Source organism: Anoplopoma fimbria, chromosome 15 (genome assembly GCF_027596085.1).
Source record: "Anoplopoma fimbria isolate UVic2021 breed Golden Eagle Sablefish chromosome 15, Afim_UVic_2022, whole genome shotgun sequence".
Classification (NCBI taxonomy): Eukaryota; Metazoa; Chordata; class Actinopteri; order Perciformes; family Anoplopomatidae; genus Anoplopoma; species Anoplopoma fimbria.
Genome location: NC_072463.1, coordinates 20,749,612 through 20,769,797, shown reverse-complemented (window position 1 = coordinate 20,769,797; position 20,186 = coordinate 20,749,612). Strand labels below are relative to the sequence as shown.

Sequence of the window (20,186 nt, the reverse complement as noted above, 5' to 3'; positions counted from 1 at the left end):
TAATCGTATATCATGACGTACTGTAGCTTTGTTTTTTGTTTGAGGTTGCATTATAATTAACTTGTGATCTAGGTACGTAAGAAACTGGCCATCTTAATCATAATAATAACGATTTCTTGATGCATATTGATATTGACGCATCTGGTCAAGAGCATCAAAATATTATAACTTTTTGACAATATTTCCGAGCCCTGCTTTATTTTGTGATATTTGTTTGCAATTGCTACACCATTCCAAATTAAATCTTTCTTGATGGGAAAGGACTCTATGTCTTGTCATGGAGTAACTGCTTTAGTTTATAGCCCTGCCAGCATTTCGGATCCGGAGGGGCTCGCAGTAACATGCTGACACCATTTTATCCATTTAGTTGAAAATGAGAGGAGAGTGCCTTGCAGTTTTATGATCTTATCCCACTTGGCGAGATTTCTGTCGCTCCTGGTATGTCTAACGCCCAGGGCATGGAAAATAGAAAATATTCTCTTGTTCTCTCTCTCTCTCTCTCTCTCTCTCTCTCTCGCTCTCTCTCTCTCTCTCTCTCTCCGTCTGTGTGTTACAGTTACAAACACCCACACTAAAATATTTGTCTGCATGCTAAAATATTTGTGCGTGGGTGTTCGTAACCCCTGAGTGCTTGCCCTTTGCTTAAAAAAAACTGCAAAGCTTCTGTACTGCTGAACCCGTCATCTCCAAGCCTCTCAGCTACTCTGTTTACCTCTTGCTGGTGTTCCTCCCTCCTGGACTGGTTTGCTATGTGCAGAGTGAGTCAGCAGATCAGAGGAGAAGGAAGGCTTCAGGTTGAGAGCTGGCTGTGTTAAGAGTCAGTGCCAAACCGTGGCTCCATGATGAGTGACCCGCAAAGAGGAGATGACAGTCAGACACATAGCACCTACAGCAGTAGGCTACACACTGACGCAGACCAACATACCGATGCCTTTTCCCCCTCATGAACCACCATGACTCCACTGGTATTAAAAACAGGAATATTCCCAGAGAAGTCACGCTAAAGGTAACCACATTCTTACATATGACAAGTGTAGCTCCATAGCCACAAAACATTGAAACAACAAAATATTATTAACCCTCCTCACAAAATCTTATGAAATGTATTACACATCTTATGATTGAATAAAGACTAAATAACCATGTAAAAAGATGGACAAATGGACGTATATTGCACATACTATAAAAACCTACCTTATTCCGATGTTTAAATCCAGCATTTATGCAGGTTTCTTTTGTTATAGGGGTTTGGTAGAAACAAATATTCATGATTACCAGCTGTTATAATCCCTCCAGCACTCCGAATGTGCTCAGCCTCTAGGTTTAACTATAAAGATGCACCTCTGGAAACTTCTATACCGTAACACATATAACCGCTGCCTTACAAAAAGGACAAATGCAAATTCAATCACAGCATTAAAGGAAGAAAAGCCTAGAAAATCTTCAAATAAACCATATAGCCATAGGGTTGCAGGGTGAGAGACGGGGGGTAGGGCTAGAAATTGCACCGAGACAAAGAGAGGAGCAACACCAAAAGTCTTTCTGTGATTACATGTCATAACACACCATGCTGACGACTGCGGGTGTCCTGCCAGAGTGTAAATCACTGCCTGGTCTCCCTTGGGCTCCCTCAGTAGGTGACAGCTCCAGACCTTGTCTCGCCTGCTCCTCACGCCTCCCCCCTAAACACAGTGGCCAAAATTTAAAAACTCTGCATAATAAATACAGTGGGAGGATGACAGTTACTGTAATATCTTATCCTTGCTGGCAGTTAATCAAAACTTCCTGCATATAATCGTCACACCAGAGGAGAAGGTGAACAAATGAAAGACGCCTCTGGGTTTCCCACTTACAGTAAGAAGACTACAGGTAACACAGGGATAAACTGAACTCATTATACGATCCTTAGGGGGGGAAATGTGTGATTGTGTTGATTGAAAAAGAAATTTTGATTTTAAATGAAGCTTTAATGAATTAACTGCCTTAATTTTCCAAGATTTCAACACAATGATGCAACATACAGTAGCATAGATTTTCTCCAAAAATAATCACATAAATACTCATTTATGTAAGTATCAATACTTAAAATGATCATTCCCGGTGAATAATGCCTTTGTCTGCTAAAACAGGTGGATGCTCTAGTGCTGAGCAACAGAGTACCAATGGCTCAAGGTTCAGCAAGAAGAAATCAAAAGGCAAAGATAATTTCTGCCTTAGTGTGTCAAGTGAACTATATCAAAGGCCATGGTGAAGATTTTCCATTATCCACAGTAAGACAGATGTACAGAATGCCATGAAACCCACGAGACACCAGGCTCTGAATCCCTACTTCTCTACAACACAGTAATCATTTACTGCTGCGAGTGACAGTTCTGCTTTGTAACAGAAAAGTATGTGGCTGTTTATCCCCCATCTGTGGTGGCATCTGTTTCATATTGTGCTCTCTATCGGTTTGCCAGTGTTTGGCATCAACACATTTCAAATGTTATTTTTATCCGAACACAATGAGAGTCAGGGAGGCTGCCAAACTCACTATGTAAGATTTGCTTGGTTCTATCTGACAATTTTAGATGACAAATTCTAATTATATGTATTAAAACCAGCAAATAAGGATGACTGTCAAATAGACGGCGGTTTTACTCTCATTGTTTCATGCGTCTGTCAAAAGAAAAAAAGGAGCTCATCATCTGTCAGTGTCAGGTGGAAGTGCATATAAAAATCACTTGTGCTAAAAGCCAGGGTCAGCGTGAGCCTGATGTCTTCCATATTCCATCTTCTTCAAGGTCGGGATCCTGTCAAGTTCAATGACCCCGGTCAAGAGTCAAGATTACGGTCACAGGACACAGAGTGTTTGGGATGGATGTCCATCTGTGAGGTGGCCACGAGGGTCACAGACCCTTTAATGTGATGGCCTCACTATGTGCAGCGCTCATACTACTACTTGCAGAGGTGTATGTCATTCAGTCATATATTTCAATGCACAAGACATAAAACTGTCCAATCAAGACCACACAATGAAAAGAGATGTTCTTTCTCTCTTTTGCTTTTTAATGTAACCATAATTGCATTTTAAATTCACAATTTATTTAAAGCAAAATCTTATGGTTTAAATATTTTTTTCAGGTAAAAGTGGCACATCATACTAAAAGCCCTGTCTATTCAAACATAAAGAACAAAAATATTATTTTCTCTGATGTGCTGGCAGCCATTTAAGTAAATTTTGGTCCAGATTGAAGAGTAATGGAGCCTAAGAAAAATCAAAAGGGGTGCTAGCCATGCTAAAAGGAAAAAGAAGTGTGATTCACCACACACCATTTCACACATACAGAGCAGCCAGAGAATGTCAGAGGTATGTGCTGTTCAAGAAACCTATGCATTCACACGGGCTTAACCTCAATACAGAGGGGGATGGTGCACTGTGCCAACCATGAAATTAACTATTTCTGAGACCCATGCAGCTCCAAACACCTGTAAGGCTACAAATTCCAGTTGAGTTAAATCACAATGTCACCGTGCAGTACATGGAATAGTAAAGTAAATATACTATTGTAGGAAATGGGTTTTTTTGCTTTTCATTCTACCTGCTGACAATCCACCCTCATAGCGAAAAATAATGGAGAACCAGACACTGTAATTCTCCCCCAATAAACTAACTAGCCACATATCATGGACTTATGTTAAAAGTCAAAGCCTCGGAGCAATTTTGGCCTTTTTATCATGATGTGTTCCTGCTAAGCTAACCGAATGCTTTTGGTAGCTTATATTTAGTCTACAGGCATGAGTGGTTTCAATCTTCTCATTTAACTCTATGCAAGAAAGCCTATAGAAGTAATATACTACTGTACATTTTGCTCGAAAAATGGAAACTACAATTTTAACCATAAACTTTATTTTTAAATCATTATTTAGTCAGGATAATCCCATTGAGTCAAAGGTCCTTGAAAAGATAGCAGCGTAAAAGTTCCACACCCGCACCACACAAAACACAAAAAACAGACTCAATAGAAGAATTGTCATTCAGTGCTCAAATGCTGTTTTTAAAATCTTGCACGCTTAGAAAATAATCTATCTGTAGCTCAACAAGATGATAAAAGTGCTTTCACCAACCACGGTGCTGGGGAACACCTACCTAATTTTTCTGCATGATCTGAGGTTGAAGCCACTGAGTTTTTGGTGAACATTTATAAGGAGGCATTTCGTGTAATATGGTTTCATCACCTCCCTTCCTTTTTGGAGGGAGCTCATGCTGACTTGTTTGGTATAAATTAATTGTGACATGTTGAAAATTAGACTGAGAAAAGGATGGAAGTAGTTTTAATCTGTACTGTGGGTCAAACAAAAAGGCCACATCACTGCAAACTCAATAATGAATTCTCCGATTTAAATAGAGTCACAGCACCAATTAATCAAAAAGTTCTCCAATAAAACAGAGGAAGTGACAGGACTGGGCCCGGCTTAGCGATGCTGCCAGAAGTGGCTGCTCAGCCTTTCCTCTCATCTGTTCTCATCCAGCCCTGGTGTGTGTGTGTGTGTGTGTGTGTGTGTGTGTGTGTGTGTGTGTGTCTTTTGTAACACTCGATGGCATTACACTGCAGACAGAGTAGAGAGATGTGAAGAGGTCAGTTTTACTATGCAAAGCTGTAAAACTATTTTATGGGGACTTTCATGAGGAGCTTGCTAGTTGCTGCCCTGTCACTCTTTATCTGCTTAGCAGCCGGAAGACCACAGCTCCACCACGACCTTGGAACTCTCTCATATTTGCTTTTTGCACACTCGTCTTTGAATTTCAAGTCCAGGAAGTTGAAAGCTCAGCCTTTGAAGTTGGTCTGATTTACACATAATAACAACTCCATTTTTCTTTTTTAACAAATCATGCTTTGATACCATAAAACAGCTGCACTGTGCTCATAGTATTGCAGACTAAGCTGGCTTAATGTGACAGCATTATGAAAAAGGCTACTCATTTATGTGGCCATATCCTTGTGAATTTATAGACCGTGCTGCAATGGTGTTACTGCTTACAAAGGTGACTAATGAGAGTGAGGTGAGAAGTGAAACTTGTCATTAGAGTGAAAAATATAAGAGGGTCAGGCCTTGTGTGAAAGGAAACAGGGATGGTGATTGAAACTGCCAGGTCAAATTTGAGCTATGGGGTTGTGATTAAACTGAAAGGACAGACATTATGGCCCTCCTATCATTTAACACCTTGATTGCAAGCCTGCCATGTCCCTGTCAGACGGACTGCTTCATCAAAAGGTCTTTGTCTGGCACCAGAACCCCATTTGGTCGAGGGCCTTTCCCCGGGGACCAAGGAAGACAGGAAAAAAACTGCCAAAAATGATCATATTACCAATGTCAGAATATATTACATTTTTATATATTCTTATTCTTTGCAAAGTTATTCCAAAGCTGTGTGAGCTAAAGTGATAGTACTTCATCATAGCTCCTCAGATTATACTGTAAACTACTATGGTATATGATCTATGCAGACTGCTAACAATGATTTTCAAGTGGTTGTAAAAGTAAATAAAATAAAAACTCACCTCATAACTATGACTTTATAAAAACTGAAGTGTTTCATTAAGATGGTCCATTTTTATTATTTGTAGATATGATAGCAGTGTGGCTTTATGGATGGTAAATGTCAGCTACTTGGTCAGTCCAGACTGACATATCTGCACCACTACTGGATGGACTGCTTTCAAATGTTGTACAGACAATCATGTTCCCAGAAAATAATCCAAATCACCTTGGTAATAGCCTGACTTTATTTCCAGCTCCACCAGCAGGTAAAATGATCTACTTATCCAGTAAAAAATCTCAACATCTATGAGACGGATTGACACAAAAGTTCGTAAAAACACTGATATAATAACCTGAACATTAAAAAATGATGAGCAAAGACCTTCAAAACAATTGACATTGCCTGAGTCTCCACATTTTGTGCTAAAAAACAACTGTTAGGAGAACCTTGTAAACAAACCTGGTAAAATCAACATGTTATCAGTCATTGTGAGCTTGCTGATGTTCTCTTTAAGCACTGTGTGCACAGCAGTATTCCTACGAGGCATCATATCTATTTTAAACCAGGCTAGACTCAGTGTTGAGCAGAAAGATGAATCTTTTACCACCAGCATTACAGGCTTGAACAGAACATGGGTGAACTGACACAAAAAAAAATGACAAATAGTTTTTTGGTGAAGCAATACTAAAATCGGATGGAGATTAAAAGCCCACTTTGAATCGAGTCAGGAAGCAAATCATGTCCTAATCACTTCTCCTCTTTGTGGTTTCAATAAATTGTCTCACAAATTGGTGGAGGGTTATAGGGTGCCACATCAAAATGACAGAGTAATAGTGGCCAGGGCTATTTCGTTTGTATAAAAAAGCATTCTGAATAATGAGAGGGCACCGAGATGGACTCTCTGTGTGTTGTAGCATTTCTTATATTTCATACTGCTTTCTCTCAAAATAATAGAGTAGATAACAGCTTGTTTGAACATTTTAGGGCATAATTTATTGTACACATTTGGTCTACATCTTTATTCTCTTTATAGTCAGTGTGCATGAAGCTCAGACACCCCATTCTGGTCCCCACCCGGGAGGTCTGGCCCTCCCAGTGACCCCAGCGCACCCAGTCAGACTAAACAATGATGCTGGGTCACCTCCTCATGGCCCAAGACAGATGGCTGGCTCCTCTCTGCGGTCCCCACCATGGCCAAGGTCACCTCCCCTGCTCTCAGTGCACCTGCACCCCAACACTCCCATCATCATCATCATCTTTATTCCTGCTACACCTAGACGCTCCGCTGCGCAAAACCTTCCCCCTCACATGTTAGCGAGGAGAAAAGTGACCATTTAGATCAGACATCCCCAAATGGCAGAACGCAGTCCTGGCCCGGACCGAGTGTTGGTTCTAGCCGGACCCCTGAGCAATTTCAGATAAATTTATGAGAATAATAATCTTCTCCGAATGGACTTTTTCTGAAAGAGTATTTAGGTAGAAGATTTTGACCGGTTTTCTTTCACTTAAATTGTAGGCCTTAGATTCATTATGCTAGGACTAATTCTAGTTGTTTTTCATACAAGGTAAATGTGTGCAAAAAGAAAAAAAACACTCTAAAAGAAAATTTCACAGGAAGACATTTTTCAAGAGTTTATCAGTTGATAGATCCATTTCTACAGTCATTACTGAAGAGCTGTTCCGTTTCCTCTAATGAAGACGTGATGCAAGGCTGGCAAAAGACGGCAACAGAATAGAAAACTGATGAAAACACACTGAAATAACGGTAAATTACGACAAATGCCTCCCTTGCATTACCCCGAATCAATGGGCACCTGTGTCATTCGACAAAATGGTCCACAGCAGACCACTGGAGAGGGCGGGCAGTATTGACGAGGGGCTGTGATCCATGAGACAGGCGACCTGTCACCATCGCAGGAGTCCCTCCCTCACACGTTCAATACAGCAAACCATCAGATCAATGTCCACAGACACAGTCCTCCCCCCTGCAAAACTAATTATATGAACATTTTATACTGCCAAGTCCCCTCCACGCTTTGTTTATGCAGGCTGCAATTAGTGAAAGAGTCAATAAAAAAAACTGGGGGAGGTAACATGAAGGAGGAACAATGGCAGAAGGTGAGAGGTGGAGGCTCAGGAAAGCTGCCACTGCATTGGCAGCACCAGCGGGCAGGAGGCATGAAGGCAGGTCTGCATGTGTAACGGAGCAGACTGTACACTGGGAATTCTTCATGACACGGACTGTTCCTGCGAGTTTCTGACAAGTCGAGTCCGAGTGAGGTGCCAAAGTACTCCGTTCTGTAGCATCAATTCCCCAGAAGTGTGATGCTGCTGGGTCTTTATATCACTTCAGCACGCACAATTAAGTTGCTGTGAATATTTATGACTGGTTTAAAGACATCCTTCCCAGTCCCCCAGGTGTCACAAAGTGGCTGTAATCAGAATTCAGAGGAGTCTCCTGCTCTCTGTCGATAGCCTGCTTGTCCACTGAGAGCTGTAAAATCCAGAGCTGCACTCCGCTTCTAAAGGTCTGGTTAAGTAGCAGAGAGCTACATTACAGCCGCAGCTCAGCCTCTCATACTGCTGTTGCCATCATCATTGCTGGATATACGCATAAGAAGTGTAGTTTTTCAAAGTTTCTCAAATGATGAGCTATTAAACAGATGGCAAGAGCAAAATAATTGTAGAAACAATGGCATCATTAGAGATTTGATATAAAAAAAATGTTTTAGTATTCTAGTATTCTACATTAAATACGTGGTTTGTAACACACTACAATAAAAAGGAGTTATAGCCGTTAGTAAATACATAAACTTGTTTATATACTGCCTATAAATGCAAAATACATGGACCAACATTTTTACAAATGTCATATAACAGACATTAATGAATATGAAGCAGTCAACACTAACATGAGTGTAAGTTTGGCCACCTGTCAGTGTGTGTGTGTGCGTCATTGAATGTGTGTTCCTGATTCACAGCAGGGGGTTTGGAGCAAAAATATTTTAATTAGACTTTTTTTTTTCCACAGAGGCATCGTTTGTGTTAGCGGGCAGGTCTAAGGCCTGCCATCTGTCAATAGAGTTATTTTGAGTCAGTTTGAAAGCTCGCCCATGTGGTTGAAATTGTGACGTTAGATCGACTTAGGGGATACGGATCTGCAGCAATGACTCCTAATCCTGACTATTATGTTCATCTGATAATACAAAGTCAGAACATTGGACTCCACTATGTGGCAGAGCCCATAGATTTCTATGTTAACAGTAGAGCAGTCAGTGTTTCATTTTCCTCCAGGGAGCTTCTCAGCCTGGGCCACCAGCTTGTAAAACCTAAAGACCTACACATTGCCTATATTTGCATGCAGTCTTATCTTTAATTAAATTAAAACCCTGATTTCCCTCAGCTGAGGGTTGATTTCCTCCTGGTATAATTATGCCGGTCTAAACGTGTTCACTGGTGTGTTTGGCCACTGGCAGATGATCTATCCAGAGAGCATTGATCCCTGACCAGCGTAGCCAAGAGCATTCATTACCTTGGTTTACAGCAGATTAAAGCATTACGAGACTCTGTAGGGCACAGACGCTTAACTAATATTTACCAATAAGACGTGTACATTGATGCTAAACATACAAGTTCCATCTATGACAATTAATAGTTTTAGTATTAGCTAGTTACAGTTCCAACCAAATCATGTCATTTATATTTAGTATTTGAGAGTGATCTCTGTTGATGGCATTAATGTTGATGGTCAGCTCTGATCATTCCGTCTATAGAAAGAATGAATGTTCACATTCAAAATAAGTGTTGGCATGAATCTACAATATTAATGAATACTGTGTACATGCTGGTAGCAGCGTTGATAAAAAAAATATATACCCCGATAGCTCACCAAAATGGATCGATTGCTATGAAGTAACAGTTAACAAGACTGTGAACCTCATCTATAACAGAGGATATGTTGATTTGGAACTTTCATTACAACTAACAGGAGAAGAGGGCAAATCTAAATCTTCCCCTATTCCAACAGTGTGTTTTGCAGTTATGAAAGGGATATAAAATATAAATACAAAACTGTGGTGTTTGAACTGAAAATGTCCAGTGATTCAATGCTTTAATATTGTCCATCTGTCTCACTGGCAATGAGAACTGGGGGAGGCGAAAAGTATTTAAAGTATATATTATAATGAATGAGCAAGATGCAAAACACAGAAAGAAAGATGATTATAGAGCAGGCTAAACACTGTCATTGTAATCCTGGAGAGCTGTACAAAGCATAGTCTGAACTAGAGACCATGTTGTGATTGGCTCACACCAGACATGATGTCAAATCAGTGGCTCCTTCCCCACTTCCTCCCCCACTACTTCTGGCGGCCTTGGTTGAACAACACTTATCTTTGAACCCTGCCTTCATTTTGATCACAACTTCATACCTGTAAAGTCTGGTGACTGTCACTATCGCAGTGACAGAATCTGTCTGCAGACAGAAAAAGATAAAGACTTGACAAAGGACTCAAACCTGCTTCTGAGGTAGTCCCTTTAGGTTGCTCCAGGACCACATTTTGCCACGATGACTCACAAGCTCAACGATAAAAACAATACCAGCGTATTTGTTCTTGTGAAGTTCTGGACATGTTGCTTTTCTAAATACTAAAAAGAGCTTTTTACACTGGCCTCTTTTTGTAGGATGACGGCAAGAGTACTTCATTCCAATGGTCGCTTTCTTCTTATGAGTAAAACTAACAGTAGTTTACAAGTCAAACTTTGATGAGAACTTTCGAAAAACAATTCTATGATTTCTTCTCCCTTTTTTGTTTCCTATCAGAACATAGGGAGCCAATAGTGTGGGGCTAACTGACTAACTTCCACTGCCCTCCAGGTATGCAGACAATTAGGAAAGCCTCTCTGTTTGGTATTATTCCCTGCAGCCGTTCTGCTGAAGGCAGGAGAGTGGTGTTGCCTTTTAATCAGCACCGACGTGGGAAGCTCCCATGTGTGACCAAAAGCCCCGAGACAATCAGAGTCAAGAAAAAGAAGTTAGCCCCTACTCCCTCACAATATTTTCTTTCCTTTTCTTTCCTTCTCCCCTTTCTTAGCCTCTCTCCAGTTGTTCTGTGGCATTAGGTTGGCGACTCCAGCCTCAGTGTTATCTCCAGACTGCAGACATGGAAGCAAGAGCCAAAGTGTGGAAAACAAGATCCTGTCTCAAACGGGACCTGGAAAAGGAGCCTTATCAAATGCCAGGTATGCCTCAGATGCCTCGAATATGTTCAAAAACATTTTTTTTTAAAAACTACCATTCAAGTGCTTAAGACATCAGTCAGCAACTATCTGCTGATCCATCCATTTATCCCTGCTGATACGCATTCAGGCATAAATCGGCATAAACTTGGCGAGAGGCAGGAACACAACCTGCACTGGTCCCTAGACCATCACATTTCATATAATTTCCCATCCAAGGAAAATATCTGTGTTCTCCCATTTGGTTAGGATTCACCCTCTAAAATGAAGTTCCTCAGAAGAGATCACAGTAATATTCAGGGTTTTTTTCTTCTAGAATTTGTTTTGGAACCAAAACAAAGGGTTCCATAACTCAAACAGTTTCCTGACATCCTCGGCGCAGCAGAAGGAAGCGTCCTCCTCCCCTTATCTTACAGGAAGACGCTCTTTGTTCTGAACACAGTGGTGAGAATCTTTGACAACATCAAAGAGTTGCAGAGCGCTTCTCCAACCGGAGTGCTAATGAGAGACGACTGTGCTGCACGAGTGTGATTACAGCAGCTTCATTAAGGGGTGAATTGATATCGTGCACTCAGCTCTGGAGCTGCTGCCTTTGGGAGCTCGTCTCCTACTCAGAACTCACATTCACTGAAGATCAGGTCCGTCAGTGATGAGTGACTGGGTTAAAGCACTTCTCTGATAACTTTTGATCTTGAGAAAAAAAACAATGAAGAGTGGTTTCCATTGTAGAATCTTAAGAAGATATGGCAAGCATGTTGAAAGAAGATCACATGTAAAATCAGCATCCAACTAAAGGATGACAGCAGCTTCCCTACGCTGGTGCAAATTCTCCTCAGGGTGAAAAGATCCAGTGTATGCAGCTGAGCTGTTTATCATTGCCTCCAGAGCTCTAGAGCCATTCACTCAAAACGGAGAGGAAAGGGAAAAACAAAAGGGACTCTGTTAGCATTACATGTCACAAACCATAAACTCAACAAATCACCAGAAAACAACAGAGAGCGAAAAAGAGGGTAAATGAGAACAACTTGACCCTGAATTCTATTCTTTCACCGAGGGACAACTGTAAGAGTTTATTTCCACCACAGTCTTCAGCGGACACGCATCACAGCATCAGCCGCTGTATTTACAGCCGGGACAACCAGCACTGATATTGTTATGGATTATTCTGCAAAATTGGTTTTGGTAATTTATCGGGGTTTATGGTTTGATTAATTGCTTGACCTTTTTGGTCATGTTTGTGTGGTAGTGGGTTGTGTGTGTGTTTGTGAAAGAAAAGGGAAAATGCTCCCTGGACAATAATTTTTCCAAAGTGTGCCTATTCTACAAATGTAATCACAAAAGCAGATAAAACAGAATCTATGAAATAAAGTTACTCATTAACTAGATCAGTGATCACACTCAGGCCCTTATTACCTGCTATACGGCTTTCAGCAGAATCAATTAGTGACAATAGATCTGACTCCACCTTTTGATATACAAACTATCTCCTTCCCCTCCTTTTCCTCTAAATGGGGGTGAATGATTTGGGCGTCCCTCCACTTCTCCACCCTCATCCCATCTAGCTATAATTATTTGAGTTGCATTAGGTCTCCCATTTAAATTAGCAATGTTTTATGGTAATTCCTTTTGAAAAACCATGTTGCTGAGGGAGATAATTATCTTGATTATTCAGGCTCTCATACCCAAGATGCATAGGGCACATCCTCCCGTTTGCTCGGGGCGTTCTTACCCACAAGTGGAAATAATTGAAATGTAGCAGATGTTTAATTATTGCTATTTTAAAACACTGTAGATCGTAATGAAGAGTGTATCGTTCTAACATTACCAAGTATAATAATCACACATTTCATACAGAGTAATTATTTGCTTACTAATTTAAATGTAGAACTAGTGAAATGTTTATCAAGTTCATGAATCATCACACAGAGGGAAACCCTGGATTTATTCCTGCAGATCAAAAAACGTGATCTAGGCTCCCTTTAATGAAGACACATACAGGACTGACAATGTAAATATACAGTACAGGAATATGTCCAACCCACATATCATACATTATGATGTATGATATGTGCAATACCAAGGCAACATGAAGGGTCAGTGGCCGGTTCTGAAAAAGGCTTTCCACCAAAGAAAAAAAGTGCTGGCTTGATACTATATGGAATTCTCTCAATAACAAGCGCACCGGTCTCAAAGGACATCATTTATTATTCATCTGAAGATCTAATGAATTAACTATGAGATAATCTCACCATATATGTTTTACATCAACAGGAAAACAACTATTATCATGAATATTGTCTTATCTTCTACAATTATAATTCTAAGGAGACCGCTGCACAAGAGCAATATTAATATTTGATTGAAATGGAAAATACTGTCTGATCATCTCAAATTTGAGATAAATTTGTAAAATTGATTTTAATTAAAAAAAGGGCAAGTAAGGCTGCCATATCATTGTAAATGCAACAAACTACAACAACTCTCCAGTCATCAGATGCAAATCAGTATCAGGCAACATGCTGCTGCGTATAATACTCACTAGCACTCCAAATGTGTATTAATCCACTGCAGAAAATAGTCCCAAATACACAATTTACTCTTGTTTGAGTAACATTTCCTGAAGACTTCGCTACCCACCTGCTTTGGGAAATTGTCCAGGCTTTTATAAAAACAAAAGTATATTACAGACCTGTATTTACGTAGGACCCCACAAAGGTGTCCATCTGTCTTTGTGCTTGTAAGGGCAGATGTCTCTCACCCTATGGTCCACCTCTCACCCTCTGAGCCTCCCTCCTCTGAAGCAGGTATTTTAATTAAAACATTTTAGTAGGACTGTACCATGGGAGAAACATACCCTCTTCCCCCCCCACAGGAACAGGTCGAGCCCAGCATCAAGCTGAAGTGGATGCACAGGGCCCGCCACGACTGAGATGTGATAGGAGTAGACATGATACAAGTACTTCACGGCGGGGCGGAGAGAGGACATGGAGATACGGCCGTGGTCCAGCTGTCCCTCCCTTAGTGCCAAGGAGTTCAGTACACAGGCAAACAGACATGATATAAGACAATATTTGCTAAATATGAAAGCCCACAGTAAAAGAGTCAAGTGCAGGATGTGATTTAGGAAAAATTTAGATTAGAACAGGAAATTGCAATTCATCTCAGTTTTCTGTACACAGATTTCTGTAGATCTCGTTAGCGCTGTTAGCTTGTCAGGAAGAAGAATTACATTATCCATCATGTTTTATGAACATCTCAAACAGAGAGCGACAGCCACGCGTAAAGCCAGACTGGCATGCCCTGCAGCGGTCCCCTCTCCTCCTGTGCAGAGGGAGCACCCTGGATCAGTCACAGAAACAGCCCGAGTGCACATCTGTACGCTCGTTGGTGTAAATGTTTGTAACAAGCTATCGATGCTGTTATTGTGTTTTATGATTATCTCTGTAAGGAGAATCACGTCACCGGTTTGGCTTGTGAGTGCGTCCGTGTGTGAGGGAGTGTGCACCTCTGTGTCTGTCCACAGGTCATTTCGTATTCTGCATACTATTTTGGGTGGCCACTGGACCTCTCAAGGTTGTGAAGACTCACACTTTCTAAAAACACCTTTTATTGACCGTTTTTTAAATGCCATTATCTGCCTGCTGACTCCTGACTCACTACATTTTACCAGTATGATTACACAGCTGAGTGCATCTCGGTCACCTATCTGCTGTTCTGCGACACACTGTTTGCTGTGTGTTTTGCAAACAACTAACAAAATGGTACAAAAACCGCTGCGCACCTCTCCGCCACTGGTCTGCCCCTCGATTATATTGTTTTGGACATTGTGTTTGACTAACCGCTAACAGATAACGGAACTACCGGCACTCACACTGCTGGACCTTACTGAAACTCAGCCGCTGCTAATTGAGCAGACAAATTAGTGAGTTGAATTTTGTATGAAGTGTTTCAGTGGTTTTTGGTTGTCTCACTTTTTGAGAAGCCTGTATGACCCGTCTTATACAACTACTGCAAGACGATACCCTGCAAATTATCGCCGCTGGTTTTTGAGTTTGAATGAAGTGTGTTCTACGACGCTATACAGTCAACCGGTTGCTCCCATCGCTGCTTGTTAGTTGGTTCACTGTGTTTTACGACTTACAGCCAGACATGTCTAGACAGGAGGTAAGCCAATTATAGGTGTTTTTCATTCAATAATACACTACAGCAGTGGTCGCTGCAGCTACACCTGACCAGACCTGAAATGTACTGATACTGAGCACACCTTTCTAGTTATCATTAGTTTCAATTGGAGCTGGAATCAAGGTCTTGGATTAGATTTGGCCTTAGACAAGTCCAAGTCAATTCCACAACCCGGTCCAATTAGGAGTGTGTCAAGACCTGGTATATTGAATTAAAGTCACTGTAAAAACAGATGATTCTAAAACAGATAACTGAAGAAACAGCTTTCATCAGGCATCACATACTACACAAGGTTGTAATCTGGGACACCCAATGAGTAAACTAGATGACATCTTTATACAAGCAATACTGTGAATAATGTGGTTAAAGTGTGATAAAGGCAGACACTCTTACTTAGAAAGCATATCTGCAATCTCTGAGCAAACCATTTTCAGTTCAGTACATTTCCATTTTTTTCTGGCAAATCAAACCAAGTTTAAGAGGAGTATCTGTCGTAGTGGAAGATTGACATGCAAATTGTGCATACAACTTGCACATGTATGTGGAGGTGTTACACAGCAACTGCATATGGGACAAGATTTGTATGCAGGTTTTTCCCTTGAGAATGCAATTACAGACCAATTTACACCCCCTCATTTTTCCATGCAGCATTTATCTTTAGCAAAGTGCACTTGGTATGAAATGAAGCATGGCAATGGTCTGTGTTTATGAACCCTATCAAAACACACTGGAATTGTCTGCCATATGCTCCACCATGCTCAGGTTGCCCATCAAAAAGACTTCAAATTAGAAAAAAATCCTCCCTTGTTTTCCTATTTGATTCACTTTCAGACTAAGTCGTCTTAGCTTCAACAGATCACTGCTAATTGGTGTGTTTTTTCCTTGCCAGTATGGCTGCAACATTGCTGAGGCCTTTCTCATTTCTTGTTGTTGTTTCTTGCTTCTGTACAGTTGTTAACATGCACGCACAATACTGTGTTTAACACGGCGACCCATGGAATTGTTTTCCACTAATGCTTCTTTGGATGAGTAACTGAAGAGCGAGGGTGAATCTCCCGAAGTGGTAATATGTCTACAAATACCATTTAACAATGCCTGATGAATATTCAAAGTTATTTTTCCCAGGCAGGAAATCCCTATCAGCCATTTTACAAAGTATAGCAGATAATTAGGCCACCTCTAAAATGGAGATCTTGTCTGATGCCTCCCAGCTTTTAATTAACTAAATTACTGCATACTTTCCCCCCATTGATTACTGCTATGGAGATTGATTATTTCCACACAAACACAAAACTGCTGCAGGTGTGAAAACTAGTTGTAATGAGAAGAAGTGTTTAACATTTTAAAGAAATCATGACAAAATGAAAGTAAAATATATAAACATTGTGCAGTCTCCTGTTTGACCTCATTTGCAAATGAAACGTATTACAGTTTTTTTCTAGTGGGGGTATGAATGTCCTCTACGCACAGACAGAGGGCAGAGGTCTGGCTATAACCTGTCTTAGCCCTGGATCTCTGTCAGGTGGCACAGAACCACAGCGCACAGAAAACCCGTTGCAGCGATGTGGAGGAAACCTCATTTACCCGCCTGTTGTAGGCCACAATTTGACTTGACACGTGAAAGGGCAAAGTTGCATCTACAGACCTTTATTAAGATGGACATTTTGAACAAGAGTGAAATTGCAAGTTTAAATTGAGTAAGACTGAATGGAAAATTGCAGGCAATGTTTTGCCTCTCAGTGCAGAGGGAGTGTAGGCTTGGAAAATGTGAGGTGGTCACTTCCCCAGTGTTTCCAGTTACCAATCAGACTGGTTCTTGTTTCAGCCTCACCTTAAGATCCTTTTCAATATGAACTTGCATTATTAAGAGCTGAGTAAAATATCTCAGCCTTCAACCACACCTTAATTGAAAGGTAATTATTAAAAGGCAGTTAATCAAATAGTCATACTCAGTTTGCTGTTACAGATTTAGGTCAAGAACATATTTTAAAGATACACAAAACACATGTACCACAAAAGACTATTTGAATTAGATTGGTTGTTATTTCAGCAGCACGGTTTACAAGTACTCACATCATGATACAATGCTAGACTAAGCCTGAGGCTTCCTTTGAGTGAGCTTCAGGGTTTAGGCTCTCTGAATTACTGTAACCGCATATTCACACTGAAAGGACAATTTCTAAGACAAGCCCAAATAACAGTTCAAAACTTGTAGGCCAATTTAAATACATACTTGTGTGCAGGCACACCCTTTTTTTTTTACACATGTAAAACTCCCGTGAACTGTGAACCAAAATACTTTTCTTTTGTATCAGACGGACACATCAGCTGGAGACACGCTGACCATTATTGTTTTCATCCAACAGAGCAAAAAAAAAAAAAAAAAAAAGTTGCAGCTGTATGCATATGGCACCTTCTGTGACATTCAGAAGAGATGATTTGCAATCTCTCTACTACACTGACATTCAACATCATGGGCTCCATGTTATGATAGCATCTCTTTTTTTCCCCTCTCTGCCCCCCTTCTTCCCCTCTTGGGCTCTCACAGAGAGATGGTGCAGGCTGTGGCTGCCACAGCCCTGCTGTCAGACTGCCATAACAGCAACTCTCCCCCTCTCAGCCCACGGGGTACAGCTGACAACACATGATCCTCAGAGCCAGACAGCCAACTCCAGCACAGCAAGAGAGCCTTCAGCTAGTGCTGACATATTCCAGGGCCCATTTCAACAGATGGAGTTTTTACAGGTACCGTTTGGGGTAAAATACCTCGCTTGAGGGTACAGCATCTGGTCCATCACAAATTGGATGGTGTACCCCGCCTACCCCTACCCTCCACCTCACATCTTCAACCCCTATCACCCCAACCTTTCTTTCTCCTTCCCCATTATGTAGAAGTTGGGTACTGTCCATCAGAATAAACACAACATTCTTGTAAATAAAGCAGCCCTGCTGTAGAGTTTATTCAGCACTGGTGAAGCGTTACTGTTCAGTCTATAATTCCTACCTTCATACCTCACTAAACATTTCGAGCATCGCATCACCAGACACTATTCTGTTCCACCCAGATTTTTTTTTTCTCTTCTGCCTCAGCTAAGGTCTATGACATGACACAGTGTTAAATCTCATTTCCGCAGCAACTTGAGCCTTGTGGACCACTCCAAGTCTCCATCACTCACGCTGCGCTCAATAACCTTGGACTCATATTTCTCTGGCAGTGATTTAACGACTTGCAAAATTACATTGCGGTTGGTTGAGCCTGTGTTGATGTTGATATCTCTACTCTTTACTGTCCTGTGACCTGTCAGTCTGCTCCTGTTATTTATCATGACTTACGCCATGACACATGAGCAACGCCCAACCGGCCATTCATCTCCCTGTTAAATAATACGTGCCAGGCCAGGTCCAGATCAGAGGAGCAAGGTGAACTATGAGGTTTTGAAAACTGCAGCACATGAATTACAGCCATCAAGGAGTTCCTCTGAAGTTGTGCCACCAAGCGTCTTCGCTAAGGCCCGACAGGCTGTAAAAATGGATTTACACATGCAAGGCAGTTACTGTGGTTAGTTTAGTGAGCTGCTTAATCCTGTTAAAGGGAATTTATTAGATTGTTATATTACAGAATGCCACAAAACAACCCTTGTGTTATGTACGCACTGATGCAAATACTGAGCTAAAGCATAAAAAGGCACTAGAAGAAGACACAACAAGAAACAGAATTACTGCCTTTTCACATTCCTTTGTTTCACATGTCACATAAAGGGGCTAAATCGGAGGTTCGCTGCATAAAAAAAAAAAAAAAAAAAAAAAAAACTATCGGAGAGAGGGAGAAAATCAATATTTGAAGAGTCTCAGTCTGTGCATTTTAAGCAGTCTATGAGAGAAAAAGCATGCATATTCCACCATGTCTGAATTATTAACAATTCTATGGTTTGTCTCAGTGTGCTTGGAGTTAAATGTAAGAGAGGTAAGAGGACAAAAGCAGCATTAACCTTTGGCAATAGCATGTATTCAAATTATCAGCCAGAGCCATTGTTTCAGTGGCAATTCATATACATTTGTTATTTAGTGTAAAAACATTAAAAAACAAGAGCTGTGACTTTATGTATGTACTTGAAGATATGAATACTCTAGTTTCTGTAAATGTAGGCAATTCTGCGGAGCATTCCTTCCAGTCGATATCCCCGCTGATTTCTTATTTATTTACTCATACTAATCGTTAGTCCACACAACGCAATCAGGGGCCATTTCTACACACTGCACACAGCAGGGAATTCATTTACCAAAATGTGGTGCAGGAACTAGAATACATGAACACAATATACATTACATAAATACTGTTTGTGTTGCAATGTTACACATTTACACTGCAACATGCCGTGTTTGGGCATTTTGATAGGCCCACCTTGCTTCTACCAACAGGGTACAGCAGTGAGATAAGCATGGAGGAAAATCATTGTCAACATGATGAGGGCCTTTTTTTAGCACAAATATTCTTTTAAATAGACACACATTAACAGCATGACTCCCCACTGACGTCAGGACAGCAGAGTCGCTGCCCATCTTTCGGCGCAGGCTGAAAACTCACCTCATGAAGTTCTACCCTGAGCCTTCCTCGTAGCACTTATTGTATTCGTATCAGTTCGCTGCACTTATTATATGCGTATTAGTTTATTGCACTTATCTTATTCGTATTAGTTTGTAGCACTTATTGTATTCGTATTAGTTTGTTGCAATTATTGTTTTCGCAGTAATTTGCCTCTGCACTATACTTTTGCTCTGGTTTATGCTTTTAGATGTTTGTTTAAGAAAGGAGATGCACTTATGACTTCTGGTGACTAGTAGTTCTCTTGAATACCTTTGTTGAATACACTTCCTGTAAGTCGCTTTGGATAAAAGCGTCTGCTAAATGACTGACTGTAATGTAATGTCTCTAAAACCACACCGGAATGAGAAATCCTGCGTTTCCATTTTTACGGATCATTGCTGAATAGATTTGTTATTTTGAGGTTTATACTTTGGGTGTGAATTAAATCTTGCAGACAGGATGAAAAGATGAGGACTGAAAGGGAGAAATTCCAGTTCCCATTAGAAGACTGTCTAAGTCATGGAGATACTTAGTAATTCAAATTGGTCTTATGAACGAATATATGGGATCCCATAACAAAGACAATCCTAAAGTCACTGCAAAATGTTCTTTTATTCCTTTGTCACATCTGATGAAGACATGATGGGCAGCGCCTAC

At 40.7% G+C, this 20,186-nt stretch overlaps 1 protein-coding gene across 3 annotated transcripts in view; it reads right to left on the bottom strand.

Moving 5' to 3' along the window:
- c15h14orf180 (chromosome 15 C14orf180 homolog) overlaps positions 1-20,186 on the bottom strand; it is a 138,256-nt gene that overhangs the window by 102,095 nt on the left and 15,975 nt on the right. The window contains exon 1 of one of the 3 annotated variants that reach the window (XM_054613843.1): positions 713-845. The exons of the other annotated variants lie outside the window; for them this stretch is intronic. The gene's annotated coding sequence lies outside the window, so the exon portion shown is untranslated. Of the gene's footprint in view, positions 1-712; positions 846-20,186 lie in introns of those variants that run through there. 3 annotated transcript variants of the gene reach the window in all.